Genomic DNA, 19952 nt, shown 5'->3' on the forward strand with positions numbered 1-19952 from the left:
ACATTATAAATATTGTTATTGCCACATTTCACCAATTTAATGCATCTTTGTTGAATAAAAGTATTAATTTTTTTTTTTTTTTTTTTTTTTAATCTTACAATAAAGTTTTCAATGGTATTATATCACAGTTTCAGCAAAAAATATGAAGCAGCACAACTGTTTGATAATAATCAGAAATGTTTCTTGAGCAGCAAATCATCATGTTAGAATGATTTCTGAAGGATCATGTGACACTGAAGACTGGAGTAATGATGCTGAAAATTCAGCTTTGATCACAGGAATAAATTATATTTTAACATATATTCAAACAGTTTTTTTAAATTGTAAAATAATTAATTTTTTAATGTATTTTTGATCAAATAAATGCAGCCTTGGTGACAAGAAGAGACTTCTTTAAAAACATGAATGAATCGTAATTAATCCTAACTTGCGAACTCCTGGTACATTCTTAGTTCGGAAATCATTATGTTTAGTCCAAATAAAACAGGCTCGCTGGAGAATATCATATTTGTTGCATAAGGCCGATCGCAGTCACCAAACATGCTTGTAGTTGAATGAACTTTGTGAGCGCTGATTAAGACCTGATGCGCGCAGCATGAACCCCTCTGGCAGTATGTAGCACTAAACTAGTAACTGTGATGTATAATTCAGCTGTGTGAAAAGGGAAGTTCATCTCTGCAGGCCTCGGAGGCTCTGAGACAGTGTCCAGCACAGCAGGACGCTTTCATCCCAAAATAAAACTCTCTTTAAGAGCTCCACTATACTCATTGATATTCAGAGCTATGTTTAGGGCTTGATGCAAGTCGACGCAGTGTCTGGAAGAAGCACCTGTCCCACACACACACACACACACACACACACACAGATAAGAAACTGGTGGGTACTTCGTCCTGCACTCTTAAAAATTAAGGCTCTTTATTGGCATTGATGGTTTCATTAAGAACCTTTAACATCCATGGAATCTTTCCATTCCACTAAATGTTCTTTACAGTGGAAAAAGGTTCTTTGATTATTAAAAGGATCTTCAAACTATGAAAAAATGGTTCTTTTAAGAATTGATCATTGAAAGTTCTTTGGGGAACCAAAAATGGTTCTCTTTTAGCATCACTACAAAAACACCTTCTATAGGAGTGTATAGGATAGTAAAATCGCAAAGATGTTTTATATCTCAGTTGTTTTAATAATGAGATTAAATGGAGATTTTTGTCCCTTCCAAGTTTTAGGTCTCACAAACCGAGCTTATATTTGACCAGCTTAAGTCTCAATAAAATTAATAAAAAGCCCTATTATGACAGGACAAATTTTCCCTGAGGAGGTTAGGTTGTGTTTTGCAGATGCAAACGCTGTTTTCCAGCTATAACTCAGGGGTCCCATGAGAAATCGGATCCCATCCGGATAGGATTATCTGTGACTGTGGATATTGTAACGCTTTTCCTCATTTATTTTGACCTTTTGGCTAATTTTCTCATTGCACATGAAACCTTTGACAGCCTGGTGCACCATTACAATGGATTTAGAGCTTTGGCATCACATCTGATGTAAAAAATAAATAGTTGAAATAAAAATATAGTAAATATTAATTCATTTAAATATATGTATTATCATTATAATACAATTATAAAATTATAATTACAGAGATAAAGATACTTTAATAAACATTGTGAACTAAAACGCACAACTTTAAGATGACGAACGAAGAACCGAGAGCTTAAATACTCTGAGAAGACAATCAACAGAACAAGGAACAGGTGAGAGAGTAATTAGAAACTATAGCAACAAACAGTGAACTAGAACTCAGCCAAAATAATGACAGAAAATGAAACTAAACAGGACATGATCATGACTATGGAGCCCTGCAAATGACATAAAGGAAAAAAATAGTAGGCTAAATCGTGCACACGATTTAGCAAATGGAGGGAACAAATTATTAAATCGTGCACACGAATTAGCGAATCAAGGGAATGAAATAGTAAATTGTGAGCACAATTTAGCAAATCGAGGGAATGAAATAGTAAATTTTGAGCACAATTTAGCAAATCGAGGGAATGAAATAGTAAGTCATGCACACGATTTAGCAAATTGAGAGAATGAAATAGTACATTTTGAGCACAATTTAGCAAATCGAGAGAATGAAATGGTAAATTGTGAGCACAATTTAGCAAATCGAGAGAATGAAATAGTAAATTGTGAGCACAATTTAGCAAATCGAGGGAATGAAATAGTAAGTCATGCACACGATTTAGCAAATTGAGAGAATGAAATAGTACATTTTGAGCACAATTTAGCAAATCGAGAGAATGAAATGGTAAATTGTGAGCACAATTTAGCAAATCGAGAGAATGAAATAGTAAATTGTGAGCACAATTTAGCAAATCGAGGGAATGAAATAGTAAATTGTGAGCACAATTTAGCAAATCGAGGGAATGAAATAGTAAGTCATGCACACGATTTAGCAAATTGAGAGAATGAAATAGTAAATTTTGAGCACAATTTAGCAAATCGAGGGAATGAAATAGTAAGTCATGCACACGATTTAGCAAATTGAGAGAATGAAATAGTAAATTTTGAGCACAATTTAGCAAATCGAGGGAATGAAATAGTAAATTGTGAGCACAATTTAGCAAATCGAGGAAATGAAATAGCAAGTTGTGCACACGAATTAGCAAATCGACGGAACAACTTAGCAAATCGAGGGAACAAAATAGTAAATCGTGCACATGAATTAGCAAATCAAGGGAATGAAATAGTAAATTTTGAGCACAATTTAGCAAATCGAGAGAATGAAATAGTAAATTGTGAGCACAATTTAGCAAATCGAGGGAATGAAATAGCAAGTTGTGCACAGGAATTAGCAAATCGACGGAACAACTTAGCAAATCAAGGGAATGAAATAGTAAATTGTGAGCACAATTTAGCAAATCGAGGGAATGAAATAGTAAATTGTGAGCACAATTTAGCAAATCGAGAGAGTGAAATAGTAAATTGTGAGCACAATTTAGCAAATCGAGGGAATGAAATAGCAAGTTGTGCACAGGAATTAGCAAATCGACGGAACAACTTAGCAAATCAAGGGAATGAAATAGTAAATTGTGAGCACAATTTAGCAAATCGAGGGAATGAAATAGTAAATTGTGAGCACAATTTAGCAAATCGAGGGAATTAAATAGTAAATTTTGAGCACAATTTAGCAAATCGAGAGAATGAAATGGTAAATTTTGAGCACAATTTAGCAAATCGAGAGAATGAAATGGTTAATTTTGAGCACAATTTAGCAAATCGAGGGAATGAAATGGTAAATTTTGAGCACAATTTAGCAAATCGAGAGAATGAAATGGTAAATTTTGAGCACAATTTAGCAAATCGAGAGAATGAAATGGTAAATTTTGAGCACAATTTAGCAAATCGAGAGAATGAAATGGTAAATTTTGAGCACAATTTAGCAAATCGAGAGAATGAAATAGTAAATTTTGAGCACAATTTAGCAAATTGAGAGAATGAAATGGTAAATTGTGAGCACAATTTAGCAAATGGAGGGAATGGAATAGCAAGTTGTGCACACGAATTAGCAAATAGACGGAACAAAATAGTAAATCGTGCACACGAATTAGCAAATCAAGGGAATGAAATTGTAAGTCGTGCGCATGAATTAACAAATTGAGGGAACGAATTAGTAAATTGTGCGCACAATTAAATTTTTTCATGCATGTTATGTGCGGGGCTCCATACATGACAACAGCTCAAGATGTCACAATATGAAACATATGGATATATTATGCTTGGTGAATGAGTCTGAATTCTCATAAACATCCGGTTTCAAGCTGGGTGTCTGATTTTATGTATTTTCTAGTAAACCCTTTAGCCATGCTAATTTAATGAAACAACGAATGTTTAAACAGCACTGAATCGATTTCATTTTTTCTTACTCTATCAGTTCCTTCCCTCTAGCTCTCTTTACCCACAAAAACAAATCACATTTAATGGGATTTGCTGGTTTTTGACAGCGACGTCACCTCGTTTGTTCCCATAAATGTTCTGAAGTGGGTTTTTCTGTTCTCGCCCGTAGGGTTTGGCCCAGACATGTGAGCAGAACAGAATCACAGAGCGATTCTCCGCTATCAGTTGTAAAATATTCCCTATAGCGACACTAGTTCCTGCCCATTAACTCATGCCAGACTGAAAGATTTTATTCAAAACTGTGATTAAAACATGCATTTGACTGATATTTGTTTTTGTAATATTTGTGAATATCTAACTTCTTTGTGCACGTATTGATCTTTTGAGTGTATATCTAGAGAATACTAATCTTGCTTAATAAGAAGAAACATTTATGGACTGTTTTTCCCAATGCTGATGAATTCTAATCATGGCCTAAACTGCAGGAATTGATGTTGAATCCCACTGAACATACTTTTAGACTGCTTTTACTGAAACTGTGAATATGATATGAAAGTAGCTGAAAATCATCTATATGCTGCTTGTATTGTCTTTTGATTAAGATCAGAGGTTGTTCTGTTATTGTTCTAAGATTTTTCTTATGTGTTATTCATAAATGCACCCTGGGTCTGACATATGAAGGTCTTTACATGTAACCTGTAACGAGGCGGGACACGAGGTGAGATCCATGTGCAAGCTTTATTAGACTGAGTTTGTCATCAAACAGGCAATGGTGGAACAACAGCAAACAGGTATGGCAGAGAGTAGGCAGAATCGTAGTCGAGGTACAGGCAATAGGTCAGGGCTGGCAGATAACAATCGTAAGTCCAATAAACAATACACAGTCCAAAGGCAGGCAGCAGGGAATCATAGACGGGGAACAGACAGGGTAAATAACAGGCAGAAAATAACAATAAGAAGCGCTCAAAAACATAACCAGAGTATACAAGACCTCACAATGTGTGTGAGGATGTGACTAGCTTAAATAGTCCAGATAATGTGCTGCAGCTGAGTGTGGTGATTACTGATTGAGGAAGTGAGTGCAGGTGATGACCAGAGAGGATTATGGGAAATGAAGTCCGGGAATTCTGGAACTGTGACATAACTTTACTCATCGAGACAAAGGCTCAGGTGAATCTTCAGCCAGGTGTGTAAATCATCATGCTCAATGTACATCTAACATCACGGAAGAGAGTGAGTTTTATGGTGCTAAAACAAACTGCTTTGTCAGCGTTGGTTTGCCGGCAGGGTTCCAGGTTTTCAGTTTTACTACAAGATTTGGCACCTCTCAAACTTCAGGGAGGAGCAAATGACTTGAACTTTACGTCAGGTTGAGTTTTACACTTTCAGTTTATGGCTGAGTGTAAAATATATGAAATACCCAAATATACTGTCCCCATGTGGCCCCAAAAAATTATCTGGACACTTAAGACACAATTAAAATTGTATGAATGTCAATGCATTAGACAATGCATCCCAAAATATCAAACCAAGCAATTATGCTTAAAATAAAACAGTTGATTGAAATCATTCAAACAGTGAATGGCTCATGTGAAAAGTGAAACCATCTCTGAGTATTTAGCAGCATTTATTTGCTGATTCCCCTTGATTTAATATTGTCTGTTATCTAATGCGATCAGTGTCAATGCTCTAGAGCGCCATCTCTTGGTGGGTGTCAAACAAACTAGTAAATATTTATTGATTAATCCTACTCTGACAAGTATGGAAGCTTGTTTCCACCATGGAATTTAAAAAAAGAAAAATAAATAATTGAAAGAAATTTATCTCACAATGCTAGTTATAAAGTCAGAATTGCGAGTTATAAAGTCAGAATTGCGGCTTATAAAGTCAGAATTGCGAGTTATAAAGTCGCAATTGCAACTTATAAAGTCAGAATTGCGAGTTATAAAGTCAGAATTGCGAGTTATAAAGTCAGAATTGCGAGTTAAAAAGTCAGAACTGCGAGTTATAAAGTCGGAATTGCGAGTTATAAAGTCGGAATTGCGAGTTATAAAATCAGAATTGCGAGTTAAAAAGTCAGAATTGCGAGTTCTAAAGTCAGAATTGCGAGTTATAAAGTCGCAATTGCAACTTATAAAGTCAGAATTGCGAGTTATAAAGTCAGAATTGCGAGTTATAAAGTCAGAATTGCGAGTTAAAAAGTCAGAACTGCGACTTATAAAGTCGGAATTGCGAGTTATAAAGTCGGAATTGCGAGTTCTAAAGTCGGAATTGCGAGTTATAAAGTCAGAATTGCGAGTTATAAAGTCAGAATTGCGAGTTATAAAGTCAGAATTGCGAGTTTTAAAGTCGGAATTGCGAGTTATAAAGTCAGAATTGCGAGTTATAAAATCAGAATTGCGAGTTATAAAGTCAGAATTGCGAGTTTTAAAGTCAGAATTGCGAGTTATAAAGTCAGAATTGCGAGTTATAAAGTCAGAATTGCGAGTTTTAAAATCAGAATTGCGAGTTATAAAGTCAGAATTGCGACTTATAAAGTCAGAATTGCGAGTTATAAAGTCGCAATTGCGAGTTATAAAGTCAGAACTGCGACTTATAAAGTCGGAATTGCAAGTTCTAAAGTCGAAATTGCGAGTTATAAAGTCAGAATTGCGAGTTATAAAGTCAGAATTGCGAGTTTTAAAGTCAGAATTGCGAGTTATAAAGTCAGAATTGCGAGTTTTAAAGTCAGAATTGCGAGTTATAAAGTCAGAATTGCGAGTTATAAAATCAGAATTGCGAGTTATAAAGTCAGAATTGCGAGTTTTAAAGTCAGAATTGCGACTTATAAAGTCAGAATTGCGAGTTATAAAGTCAGAATTGCGAGTTATAAAGTCAGAATTGCGAGTTTTAAAGTCAGAACTGCGACTTATAAAGTCAGAATTGCGAGTTATAAAGTCGCAATTGCGAGTTATAAAGTCAGAACTGCGACTTATAAAGTCGGAATTGCAAGTTCTAAAGTCGAAATTGCAAGTTCTAAAGTCGGAATTGCGAGTTATAAAGTCAGAATTGCGAGTTTTAAAGTCAGAATTGCGAGTTTTAAAGTCAGAATTGCGAGTTATAAAGTCAGAATTGCGAGTTATAAAGTCAGAATTGCGAGTTTTAAAGTCAGAATTGCGAGTTATAAAGTCAGAATTGCGAGTTATAAAGTCAGAATTGCGAGTTATAAAGTCAGAATTGCGAGTTTTAAAGTCAGAATTGCGAGTTATAAAGTCAGAATTGCGAGTTATAAAATCAGAATTGCGAGTTATAAAGTCAGAATTGCGAGTTTTAAAGTCAGAATTGCGAGTTATAAAGTCAGAATTGCGAGTTATAAAGTCAGAATTGCGAGTTATAAAGTCAGAATTGCGAGTTTTAAAATCAGAATTGCGAGTTATAAAGTCAGAATTGCGAGTTATAAAGTCAGAATTGCGAGTTTTAAAGTCAGAACTGCGACTTATAAAGTCAGAATTGCGAGTTATAAAGTCGGAATTGCAAGTTCTAAAGTCAGAATTGCGAGTTATAAAGTCAGAATTGCGAGTTATAAAGTCAGAATTGCGAGTTATAAAGTCAGAATTGCGAGTTTTAAAGTCGGAATTGCGAGTTATAAAGTCAGAATTGCGAGTTATAAAATCAGAATTGCGAGTTATAAAGTCAGAATTGCGAGTTATAAAGTCAGAATTGCGAGTTATAAAGTCAGAATTGCGAGTTTTAAAATCAGAATTGCGAGTTATAAAGTCAGAATTGCGACTTATAAAGTCAGAATTGCGAGTTATAAAGTCGCAATTGCGAGTTATAAAGTCAGAATTGCGAGTTATAAAGTCGGAATTGCAAGTTCTAAAGTCAGAATTGCGAGTTATAAAGTCAGAATTGCGAGTTTTAAAGTCAGAACTGCGACTTATAAAGTCAGAATTGCGAGTTATAAAGTCGCAATTGCAAGTTATAAAGTCAGAACTGCGACTTATAAAGTCGGAATTGCAAGTTCTAAAGTCGAAATTGCGAGTTCTGAAGTCGGAATTGCGAGTTCTAAAGTCAGAATTGCGAGTTTTAAAGTCAGAATTGCGAGTTTTAAAGTCAGAATTGCGAGTTATAAAGTCAGAATTGCGAGTTATAAAGTCAGAATTGCGAGTTATAAAGTCAGAATTGCGAGTTATAAAGTCAGAATTGCGAGTTATAAAATCAGAATTGCGAGTTATAAAGTCAGAATTGCGAGTTTTAAAGTCAGAATTGCGAGTTATAAAGTCAGAATTGCGAGTTATAAAGTCAGAATTGCGAGTTATAAAGTCAGAATTGTGAGTTTTAAAATCAGAATTGCGAGTTATAAAGTCAGAATTGCGAGTTATAAAGTCAGAATTGCGAGTTTTAAAGTCAGAACTGCGACTTATAAAGTCAGAATTGCGAGTTATAAAGTCGGAATTGCAAGTTCTAAAGTCGAAATTGCGAGTTCTAAAGTCGGAATTGCGAGTTATAAAGTCAGAACTGCGACTTATAAAGTCGGAATTGCAAGTTCTAAAGTCGAAATTGCAAGTTCTAAAGTCGGAATTGCGAGTTATAAAGTCAGAATTGCGAGTTTTAAAGTCAGAATTGCGAGTTATAAAGTCAGAATTGCGAGTTATAAAGTCAGAATTGCGAGTTTTAAAGTCAGAATTGCGAGTTATAAAGTCAGAATTGTGAGTTATAAAGTCAGAATTGCGAGTTTTAAAGTCAGAATTGTGAGTTATAAAGTCAGAATTGCGAGTTTTAAAGTCAGAATTGTGATATAAAGTCAGAATTGCATGATATAAAGTCGCAATTGTGATATAAAGTCAGAATTGCATGCTATAAAGTCGCAATTGCACTTCATAAAGTCAGAATTGCATGACATAAAGTCGCAAATGCGAGTTATGAAGTCAGAATTGTGGGATTTTGGCCCAGTTTCACAGACAGGGCTTATCCTAAACCAGGATTAGGTCTTTGTTCAATTCAGCAATTAAGAAGCTTTTATAAACTTTCACTAGAAACATTACTGGTATGCATCTTGAGACAAAACAATGGCACTGACATATTTTATATACGTTTCTTTCAGTTAAAACAGCTCAAACATGCATTTTAGTCTAGGATTAGCTTAAGCCTTTTCAATGAATCATCAATGAAGTCGGTGAACAGTCGGTTCTCGCAATTCAGTCTGAATCAATTTCAGTTTTGAGTCAGTTCTGGTCAATGAATTGGTCAATGAAATGCATTATCAGAATCCTTTCATGATTCATTCACTCACACACTGAATCGTTTGGAGCTGGTTATCGCCAAGTAAAACGCAGTACTTTCACAGAAAACATGTCCTCTTATCAGTTGCCAGAGACGATGAAGCTTTTTATTAAGCTCAAGCTTGTGAGCGACTCTGCAGGTAAAGATATTTTCAGACAAAAATAGTATCAGAACACACTGATATAAAGTCGCATTTGTGAGTTATATAGTCAGAATTGCGAGATATAAAGTCGCAATTGCACTTGAAGCAAAAAGTACAAAATGTATCAACATTACTTGCCATGTTTTTTGGACATGTAGCTTACCTTAGAGTAGCATGTAAATACATGGATATAAATGATTCAGTGACATGGTGCATGTTTGACTTTTGAGTACCGTGTTAGTGCCATTTTAATCTGTTAACTTAAAGTAACTTAGCTATGTTACATTGACATTCATAAACTTAAGTGTTTAAAATCACATTTTAAAGGAATGAAGGACAACTCCCTGTCAGTTTGGGAGTTTTGTGACAGGTAGACACACCTTAATGCCTCCAGGACTTCTGACTACATATATACCATTTTACAAGCCCAGTCTATCAAGTCTATCTTTACACAACTGACTACATGGGTGTGAAAGTCTGAGGAACCAGAAATGACAGTTGTAATACCAATTTGTTTTACATATACCATGGTACTTTCATATTTTCACCTTTGAAGTATATTATGTAAATACCATGGTTTTATTAGTATGCATGGTGTTTCTATACGTTGCCATACCTTATTATAGTAATGCTATACTTTTTTGTGCTACTGATACATTGTGTTTGTTTACCCATCTCTGTCTTTGTATAGGGTGATGAGGTAATGACAGATTTTCCCAGGTGACACATCGAGCAGCGTCTCACCGACATCTGCCACAGCATGTTCTCGCACCCGCGCCCAAACTCTGCTGTCTTCAGATCATTGCGGGGTGTACGTGATTGATGCTGGACGCGGTAATTCATGCATGCCTCACTGTACAGCAGACAGACATCAGACTTCAGACTCTCACCTGCCTTTTGCTCCCTCACTTTTATTCACACACTGAATAGCAATGTGGGTTGAGTTCAGAAACAATCCTTTTTGTTTATTCATTGTTTGTTGAGCAAGTTCCTACGAAAGAGGATTAGGGCCAAGCAATAATAAAAAAATAAAACCATCTCGATATTAAAGTTGTTAAATTTCGAGAAAAAAGTCGAAATAAAATGTTGAGAATAAACTCATTAAATTACGAGAAAAAACTCGTTAAATTTCAAGAAAAAGATCGAGATAAAATGTTGAGAATAAACTCGTTAAATTACAAGAAAAAACTTGTTAAATTTTGAGGAAAAGGTCGAGATAAAATGTTGAGAATAAACTCGTTAAATTACAAGAAAAAACTTGTTAAATTTTGAGGAAAAGGTCGAGATAAAATGTTGAGAATAAACTCGTTAAATTACAAGAAAAAACTTGTTAAATTTTGAGGAAAAGGTCGAGATAAAATGTTGAGAATAAACTCGTTAAATTACAAGAAAAAACTTGTTAAATTTTGAGGAAAAGGTCGAGATAAAATGTTGAGAATAAACTCGTTAAATTACAAGAAAAAACTCGTTAAATTTTGAGGAAAAGGTCGAGATAAAATGTTGAGAATAAACTCGTTAAATTACAAGAAAAAACTCGTTAAATTTTGAGGAAAAGGTCGAGATAAAATGTTGAGAATAAAGTCATTAAATTACGAGAAAAAAGCCGTTAAATTACGAGAACAAATTCGTTAAATTATGAGAAAAATTTTGTTAAATTTCGAGAAAAAAGTCGAGATAAAATGTTGAGAATAAAGTCATTAAATTACGAGAAAAAAGTCGTTAAATTACGAGAACAAATTCGTTAAATTATGAGAAAAATGTCATTACATTTTGAGAAAAAAGTTGAGATAAAATGTTGAGAATAAAGTCATTAAATTACGAGAATAAACTCATTAAATTACGAGAAAAAAGTAATTAAATTACGAGAAAAAAGTCGTTAAATTACGAGAACAAATTTGTTAAATTATGAGAAAAATGTTGTTAAATTTCGAGAAAAAAGTCGAGATAAAATGTTGAGAATAAAGTCATTAAATTACGAGAATAAACTCATTAAATTACGAGAAAAAAGTCATTAAATTACGAGAAAAAAGTCGTTAAATTACGAGAACAAATTCGTTAAATTATGAGAAAAATGTTGTTAAATTTCGAGAAAAAAGTCGAGATAAAATGTTGAGAATAAAGTCATTAAATTACGAGAAAAAAGTCGTTAAATTACGAGAAAAAAGTCGTTAAATTACGAGAACAAATTCGGTAAATTATGAGAAAAATGTTGTTAAATTTTGAGAAAAAAGTCGAGATAAAATGTTGAGAATGAACTCATTAAATTACGAGAAAAAAGTCATTAAATTACGAGAAAAAAGTCGTTAAATTACAAGAACAAATTAGTTAAATTATGAGAATAAATTAGTTAATTTAATGACTTTATTCTCAACATTTTATCTCGACTTTTTCTCGAAATGTAACAACATTTTTCTCATAATTTAACAAATTTGTTCTCGTAATTTAACAATTTTTTTCTCGTAATTTAATGACTTTATTCTCAACATTTTATCTCGACTTTTTTCTCGAAATGTAACGACTTTTTTCTCATAATTTAATGAATTTGTTCTCAACATTTTATCTCGACTTTTTTCTCGAAATTTAACGAGTTTTTTCTCGAAATTTAACAACTTTAATCTCGAGATGGTTTTATTTTTTTATTATTGCTTGGCCCTAATCCTCTTCCATAAGTTCCAAATGTGTAAAGCCTCATTTACGTTGGTTCTTGCAGAAGCTTAAACGTGCAGCGTATCATGAGAATGAACCTCATCGGTTCTTGCAGCATCACAGCTATCAATCAAATGTGCAGCGCAATACGAGAATGAACCTCATTGGTTCTCACACGTCTAGCAAACATGCTTCCGTTTACCATTTCTGATGTGTGAGTTGATGAATGTTTATATGTAAATAAAAGCCTAAATTAAATATGTTCATTATATAAAGCGGTCGAGTCTCTTCAGAAAATTTGGACTAAACCACTCAATTCATATGGATTCGTTTTACGATCTCTTTATAAGCTTTTTGAAGCATCAAAATGATAGTTGCATAGCTGTCAATGACAGAAATCTCTCAGATTTCATTAAAAAATATCTTCAGTTGTGTTTCAAAGATGAACAAAAGTCTTACAGGTTTGGAATGAGGGCGAGTAAATGATGACAGAATTTTCATTTTTTCATTTTTTGGTGAACTAATCTTAATGCAAAGTTGATGCAATATTTGTGCTGAATAAGTCAATAGATGCACAAAAAGAAACAACAAAAGCACCGTTATCCAGATGTGACCAAATTATGCTCAGTTGTCCTACATGTTTGTCATTTCGGATGCAAGTCACACCTCACACAACACAGCTATGATTTCCATATACATCGCTGCTTCAAAAGATTGCCGGCCTTTAATCTGTGAAGGTAAACAAACCGTGTCAGTCAAGTAAATTCAGGCAGCTGATTTCCATAATTTGCTGGCTTTGGTTTGCTTTAAGGAGAGGAGGAGTCCGTTTGCTTCCAAGTTTGTATTGGAGCATCAACTTATTACTGTCTTCCTCATTTGTGTGTATGTATTGACGGGTAATTGCTTCGAGGTGCTTGTATTTACAGTCAAACAAGTTATAATGGTTTGCGACAGGACAAAAGAAAGATATTCACAAAACAGAGTGAAACTGAATGGGACTGGAAATATTCTCATGTCGAGTATTCTCATGTGCAATGTGGAAAAGGAAATATAAGCTAGCTTTCTACTTAACAGACTTATTGTGTTACACCTCGGCTGCATTCCAATTCACAGACTTGTACCGCACACTAACAGTGTTTACTTCACTGGTGATGGGAAAGTACTATTGAAGATAGTACGGCCTTAATAAAATTGCATATGCTGCTTAATAACATATGCTTCATCCCAATTCACCTACTTATACTACACCCTAAAAGTATGTACTGTTTTCGTGAAGAAAAAGTACATACTTTTGAGTGTGTAGCAGAAGAGTATGCAAGCTTTGGGACATACTACTTCGTCATAATTGCGTCTTTAACGGACGTTCTGTCGCTTAGTTATGCAACCTGTAACTGTTTAAACTGCCCTGTCAATCATCTTGTTACAGTTAAAATCCTCCACATTCAATTAAATTTAATTTCCTGCCGTTTCAGAGAGAAATGTCGACGCACGTTGATCTGCCAGTCATGGGTCTTTCGTGTGGAGAACGCTCCTCATCTTTGCATAATGATGCATTTAAAAGTTAATGACCAAACACATTGTTATAAAAGTTCACAATGCTTTTGCAGATGAAATATAATGTGGATAACATTTAATAAATATCTTTTCGTCAGATTAGATACTGATTATTAATCACTCAAACCCCTTTATCTTAACCGCTCTGCTTAACCGTCAGACTCGCACATCCATCATGTTTGTAGTTTTTTAACGCTTTTTATTCGTATTTGTAGTTCTATTCGAATCCTCGTTCACAGCGCAATGTGTTATGGGCAATATTAGCCGTTAGAGTGTGCACGGATCTGCACTTCGGATTCTAACTGGAAAAAGTAGACCATCCGGGTATCTTTGGAATACTCATGTCAACATACTACGATTTTAATTCTAATTTCGAATACTATTTAGGACGGATAGTATGCGAATTGGGACACAGCAATAATGTTTGATTCGAAAGACCAGTCTTAGGCCATGTTTGGAATAGCATACTACTCATACTACACTACATACTATCGCTGCATCCAAAATCGCGTATTTGAATTTACTTTTCGACCGTTAAAAAAGTATGTTCTATATAGTATGAATGTGGGTACTATGAATAAAATTTGGACATACTATATCCACCATGTTGTTACTGTCATGTGACCTACCAGCATCATTGCGTTGCTTCGCTTCCATTCATAAATCCTCTCCCGTGGCCTCATGGGATGCTTCAGAATCTTGACGGAAGTTGTAGGTCATCCAGGTACTTCTTGTACTTTTTCAGAATACTATTTATTTGGACATACAACTCTTATGGCGTACTGTTTTTCGCCTACTATATAGTAGGGAAGTATTCGATTTCAGATGCAGCAAGATGCATGCATTGCAGTATTCAGTATGTACATTGTGGCCAGTATGCATGCAATGCCTTAATTGCATACTACCTTAAGCATGCTCAGTGCACACCTAGGATGCACGGTGGAATACTGTATCCCATAATGCAATGCACTCAACTTGACCTTCCACTTCCTATGTGACCAATGCACTGGAAGTAATATTAGCCACGATTTTTAACATCTGCTCAATTTGGAAAAGCATACTAGCATACTACTCCTACTATTTCTGTCAGTTAAAAGTAGTATGCTTTTACAAAATTCTTTATTTTTATCATAACGATTACAGAAATGTAGCATACTACAGTCTGACATGTTTTTCTTGCAAAATGCATACTGTTTCACATACTGTCTTTTTACATACCTGTAGTAGAAAGTGTACACTTTGCATTAGGTATTAGCCTAGTATTCAATTCCCAGCACATATGCTCAAGAATTGCATACTAGCATACTACTCTTACTACTTTTACCATGTCTTTCTATGGCAGGAATAGTAAGAGTAGTATGCGACAACTTCTCCAACTTTATCTAGCACAAGGGATTATGGGCAATATTACCCTAAAATGCATGGATAAAGGCATATATATATATATATATATATATATATATATATATATATATATAATATGGCTAAGTGGTGTACTAATTTCACACACTAAACCCGTTTGTGCATTCTTTACCAGTAGTATGCAAATTGTGATGATGCCCTTGTGTTCTTAACCTGTCATCAAAATCAATCAGGCTTGTCTGAACATCTGGCAAAAAAGCAGATCTATTGGCCAACAGGCAAAGCAGCTGCCCTGATGGCCAAAGTGAACTGTTGATAATCCGCTGTGTAATTGTGTGCCCTAATGGCACTTCTAGTTGCAGTATTTATGGCACCTAAATAACGGCCCGCTGGTTGCACATAATGATGCTTTTATTTACCCAGGCTTGTGCCAAAGTTGCGGCCTTCCACAATGCACTCCGGGAACCAATTACGAGCGCCAATTCACTCCAGCAGCATGACGGGACAAACAGATATGTGCTAACACGCAAATTTTGCCAAGTTCGCCTGTCGCCTGTTTACACTGCGCATGACAGGCCGAGAGTGTGTGCTTATCCTGCAACAGCCCTGCTTCACACTGCTATTTAGATTCCTGTTGGCAAACACTAAAAGGGTTTGTAAATGTTTTGCACTAAATTTAAGATTTATGTATTTGAATTGCATATTACATTTTCATCTATTTGAATTACACAGTTTTAACATAAACTAATAAACCTAATGTGATGCATCTTGAAAGAAGCACATTCTCATTTCTCATATTGAAAATGTAACCGTATGCAAGACTTTAAATCAATGTTAAATCAAAACTGACCTCGTACAGGTTTCTGGTCACGTCCAGGTCAAGAAGCGTCCTCAAAAATGCATGCAGGTGGCATTTCAAGAGGGTCGCATGCTTCGCAATACACGGCAAACTCAAATTCAGGCTCCGTTCTGGTACGTAAGAGCCATTTTTCATCATCCAATCAATTCCTGATGGATAAAAGTTTCATTTGGAAATATATCACATTAAAGAAGCGTAATGAATGGATTGCAATTTCAGTTTCATGTCAAATTTAAAAAAACATAATAGTTTAATGTATCACTACCACTCAAAATGGCTTCGCAGCAAAGATTTCTAACGTCTTCCATCCCAATACCATTCGTCATCCTCTTAAATAAGAGATGGTAGCGTTTGGGTTTATTGCAGCCTGACGGATGTTGCAAGCACAATGCATGTCATTCGTAATGGGAAGTGACAGGAGGTGTTTGTCTCTCAAGGATTCGTCGGAGATCATGGCTTTTGATGCTCTACTGTTGTTTTTCACTCATCTGAAGGATGATTCTCTGCCTTTCAAGGTCTGATGTCGGGAAATACACATCCACCGTCACTGGGGTACCAGGCCATTCGCAACCCTTTTTTATTTGCGTAATGTGATGTATTTGTGAGTGAAAAACAGGATATGCAATGGAAAAACTTATCGATTAGGAATTGATTGGATTGTAAAGAGAATGTTGAAAAAGAGGTGTTAGCAGCATTTTGATGACATATTATAAGCATTTTTCTTTTACAACTACGTGCACTCATTTCAACACGAAAAATGTTTATTTCCTGCAGATCCGTCATTAATTTACTTAAAGAGGCCATACTATATTATATTACTACAAAGTCTTGATTTTGTTTTTGTGGGCTCTACTAGAATGCTTGAATGTTTAAAAAACATTATTTGCCCCATTTTCTCCATTGTTGCAGCTCCTCTATTCCCAGTCTGTCAGTAACACTGTTTAGTTCCTGTCTCTATGAAGCCCCTCCTTCTGAAAAGAGCACTGTGCTCTGATTGGTCTGCTGGAACAGTGTGTTCTGATTGGTCAGACACTTTAAGTGTGTTTGGGAAATGCCCCGCCCCTTACCATAGCCGTGAGTTTCAACACTCTACTAACTTAGTCAACCAGGCCCCGCCCTTTTATTTAGCATATGCCTTGGGCGGGAACTATTTAAATGAGGAATATTGTGATGGAAGAAATCTCAAGACTACAGTGGAGGAGTTCAGAAACTCGTTTGTCCCATACAAGTGTGATTCATCAGTATTCCAGCATACAACAAAATCCTTTCAGGAAACAAGCCATCATCTCACAGACTAATTAAATTGAGGGAAGACTAATAGAATCGTGCACCCATTATGACCCTCATGTAAATGGAAAAATGAAATGCCTCAAACTAGTGGCCGGCATTGCTTGCTTGAAACTCCCTTCTGTGTGTCTTTCCGTTTCATAAGCCAATTTCCCCTTTGACTAAAGCCTCTACCAAGGTCCCGCTCCGGGTCCGTGCGACTCATTATGGTGTCATTTATTATTAGTGGCGCTATTGATATTGACTTAATGTATTCATAGTTTAAAGTCTAGCTAATTCTTCTGAAGGTTCGAACAAGAGCCGAATGCCTTAATTTACCGTCCGCTAAGGTGAAATGACACTTTCTCATAGCCTGACATTCTCCTGGAGCTCAGATGTGCTATGCAATTCCCAAGAAATCCTTTCGTGCCCTAAGTTGTCTCAAAGTTGAACAACTCTATTTAAACCCCAGCCTATCCAATAGGCCTTGTCACGGAGAATTGATCGTGTGATGAAAGAGACAAGCCTTCACCGGCTGAGCAGGGGGTTTTTTTCTCGTAAATGCACCATCCATCTCCTTGATTCTGTGAGCTGACCTTCTTCCGCCTGTGTGTTTTGGTTTTTCCCGTTCTTGTGAAACTGTGGAATATTTGTGTCTGATCAGACCTCTTGCCGCATGAGGGAACTTGCCAAAATCAAGACATAAATCCTCTTCATTTCCATGAGAGTTAGTCATTGAGTGCAGTTTAGCAGGTCGAATAACTGTAGAGAAGCACAGCTTGTTACCGTTCACCATTTTGATTAGGTCACGCTCATTTTCTTAATCTCCATTGCATTTGGGTGGCCACCACTGCACATTATACTGTGGGAAAGAGAACATTACGATCTGGAGAGTAATTTAGACTTGATTTGGCACAATTAAACACCCTTTTTTGCGTGTTTCTGTCCTGAATTTGCAAGCTTACACATACACAGATAGAATGGAGAGTTCACCCAAAAATTAAAGTGCTGTCATTACGGTGAAGGTCAATGGGAGCGTGTGCTGCCTAGCTCCCAAAATGATGAAAAAGCATCATTAAAGCACCATTAAAGTTTCATAAAAGCAGCATGATGGCTTTGCGTGATCTGTAACGTCAAACTTGGTGTGGTGCATCTTTGCATGGCATATTTGAAGACAAATGAGATTTAAGATCTGCAGATTGACACAAAAATAGTCCTGATCAAACTATACGGTTAATGCAGGATAATTGGGATATTTCCTCCTAGTCATCTCTATGGCAAAAATTGCCCCAATTTACCTGTATTCACTTTAAAAGGGGCCTGTTTACGAGATGCAGTCTCTGGTGTAACCAGAATGTGTCTGTGAAGTTTCAGCTCAGATCATTTATTATAGCTTGTCAAATTTGCCCCTATTTGGGTGTGAGCAAAAACATGCAGTTTTTGTGTGTGTCCCTTTAAATGCAAATGAGCTGCTGCTCCCCGCCCCCTTTCCAGAAGAGGGCGGAGTTTTAACAGCTCACGCTTTGGTTGCTCAAAGCTAAAACGACGGCATGACAACAACACTCTACTACAACAACTCTTCCTCTTCTCTAAAGCATACTATATATATATATATATATATATATATATGTTCACTTAGAATGTATAGATGGCTTGCTGGGATTTAAAATAGAGCTAACATCTCAATTCACTGTGGAAAAACCATCTAGAGTGTTTATCTGTTCATATGACCACTTAGAGCTATTTATAACCACAAGACATTGGCATCCATCAGCAGCCATTTAAATGGTTTTTATGCAGCAGACTGGCGATAAACCAGCATCATTCCCTGCAGAAAACACTATCTTCAGTCTGCCCAGACGTTCGGCATCAGCTGACTTACACGCAGATGTGTAAAACACATTTGCCACGGAGTCACCCCTCGTTCATTTTACATTTTTATCTTTTTGGGAAAGAAAAACATTCTTGGCTTCCTAATTTGCCCCAGAATTGAACCATTTTTCATTTGAATGTAGTAATTTTACATTTTTTGCATTTAATCATAACCTGGGTTTGTAGATTTTAATTTTGCATTAACTAGAAAAATTAAACTAGCGTTTTCTCCATTCATGACCAGCACACATTTAAAGATCCATCTGTAAATCAAAGGACATCCCTGATTTGACTCTCTGCGCTGAAGACATTAGACTGTAAATGGACAGATTCTGGTAACAATGTAATTTAAATTCATGCTATTAACTGGAGTTCTGCCGGTGTCCTTTTAATCAAGGCCTTTTCCCATTCTCTGTTCAGCTTCTCTTTGATCTCTGTGGTGTAACAACATCTGGTTATTCATGTACTGTGCATGAACTAGCCACAACCTGACGGATATTCTTAGGATGCTGAGTCTATTCCCTTGAGATGGTTTACATGTATAGAAATTAATGAGAAGTTGAATCATTAATATGACGGTTGTATTTCCACAGCTGCGTTTTCATAAAGGCTTATCACTTGTTTACTTTTGAATCCACATTAGCTGGATCCACCCAAAAATAGTCATTTGAGCTAATCTGAGCATAATCTTGACAAACAGGTCCCTATTCAAGTTGACGGAGCTGTCCTTGTGCCTCGGGATGTTTCCAAGATGGCTGTTGAACTGACTGATCTTTACATAGACTTTGATTATAGGTACAAATTCGAAACTGTAGTCAGTTCAGTAATTCTTGGACTGGACTAGATTTCCATTGCTAATACTGATGTTTATGCTGTTTTCTCTTCAAATAATGTCACTTCCTGGAGCATGACATCATTACGGATCGAGCTGGCTTTTGTTAGTTAAAGGAATTTTATATAAAAAAATACAAACATGGTGGAAAGTAGGGTTGGGCGAAAATGATCGATTTCTCGATTTCAAACAATTCTCATTTTCAGCTTTTAAATTCTGTCAAATTTATAATGAAATCCAAACAATAAATACCATTTTGGCGC

General features: G+C 35.7%; 1 long non-coding RNA gene across 3 annotated transcripts in view; it reads left to right on the top strand.

Annotated features, from left to right (window-relative positions):
• Positions 1 to 19952, top strand: part of LOC125244345 — a 154702-nt gene that overhangs the window by 82382 nt on the left and 52368 nt on the right. For all 3 annotated transcript variants that reach the window (XR_007179319.1, XR_007179320.1, XR_007179321.1), the window contains exon 6: positions 9990 to 10132. This is a non-coding gene — a long non-coding RNA (uncharacterized LOC125244345). The remainder of the gene's footprint in view (positions 1 to 9989; positions 10133 to 19952) is intronic.

The sequence above is a fragment of the Megalobrama amblycephala genome, linkage group LG14 (assembly GCF_018812025.1).
Source record: "Megalobrama amblycephala isolate DHTTF-2021 linkage group LG14, ASM1881202v1, whole genome shotgun sequence".
NCBI classification, from domain to species: Eukaryota; Metazoa; Chordata; class Actinopteri; order Cypriniformes; family Xenocyprididae; genus Megalobrama; species Megalobrama amblycephala.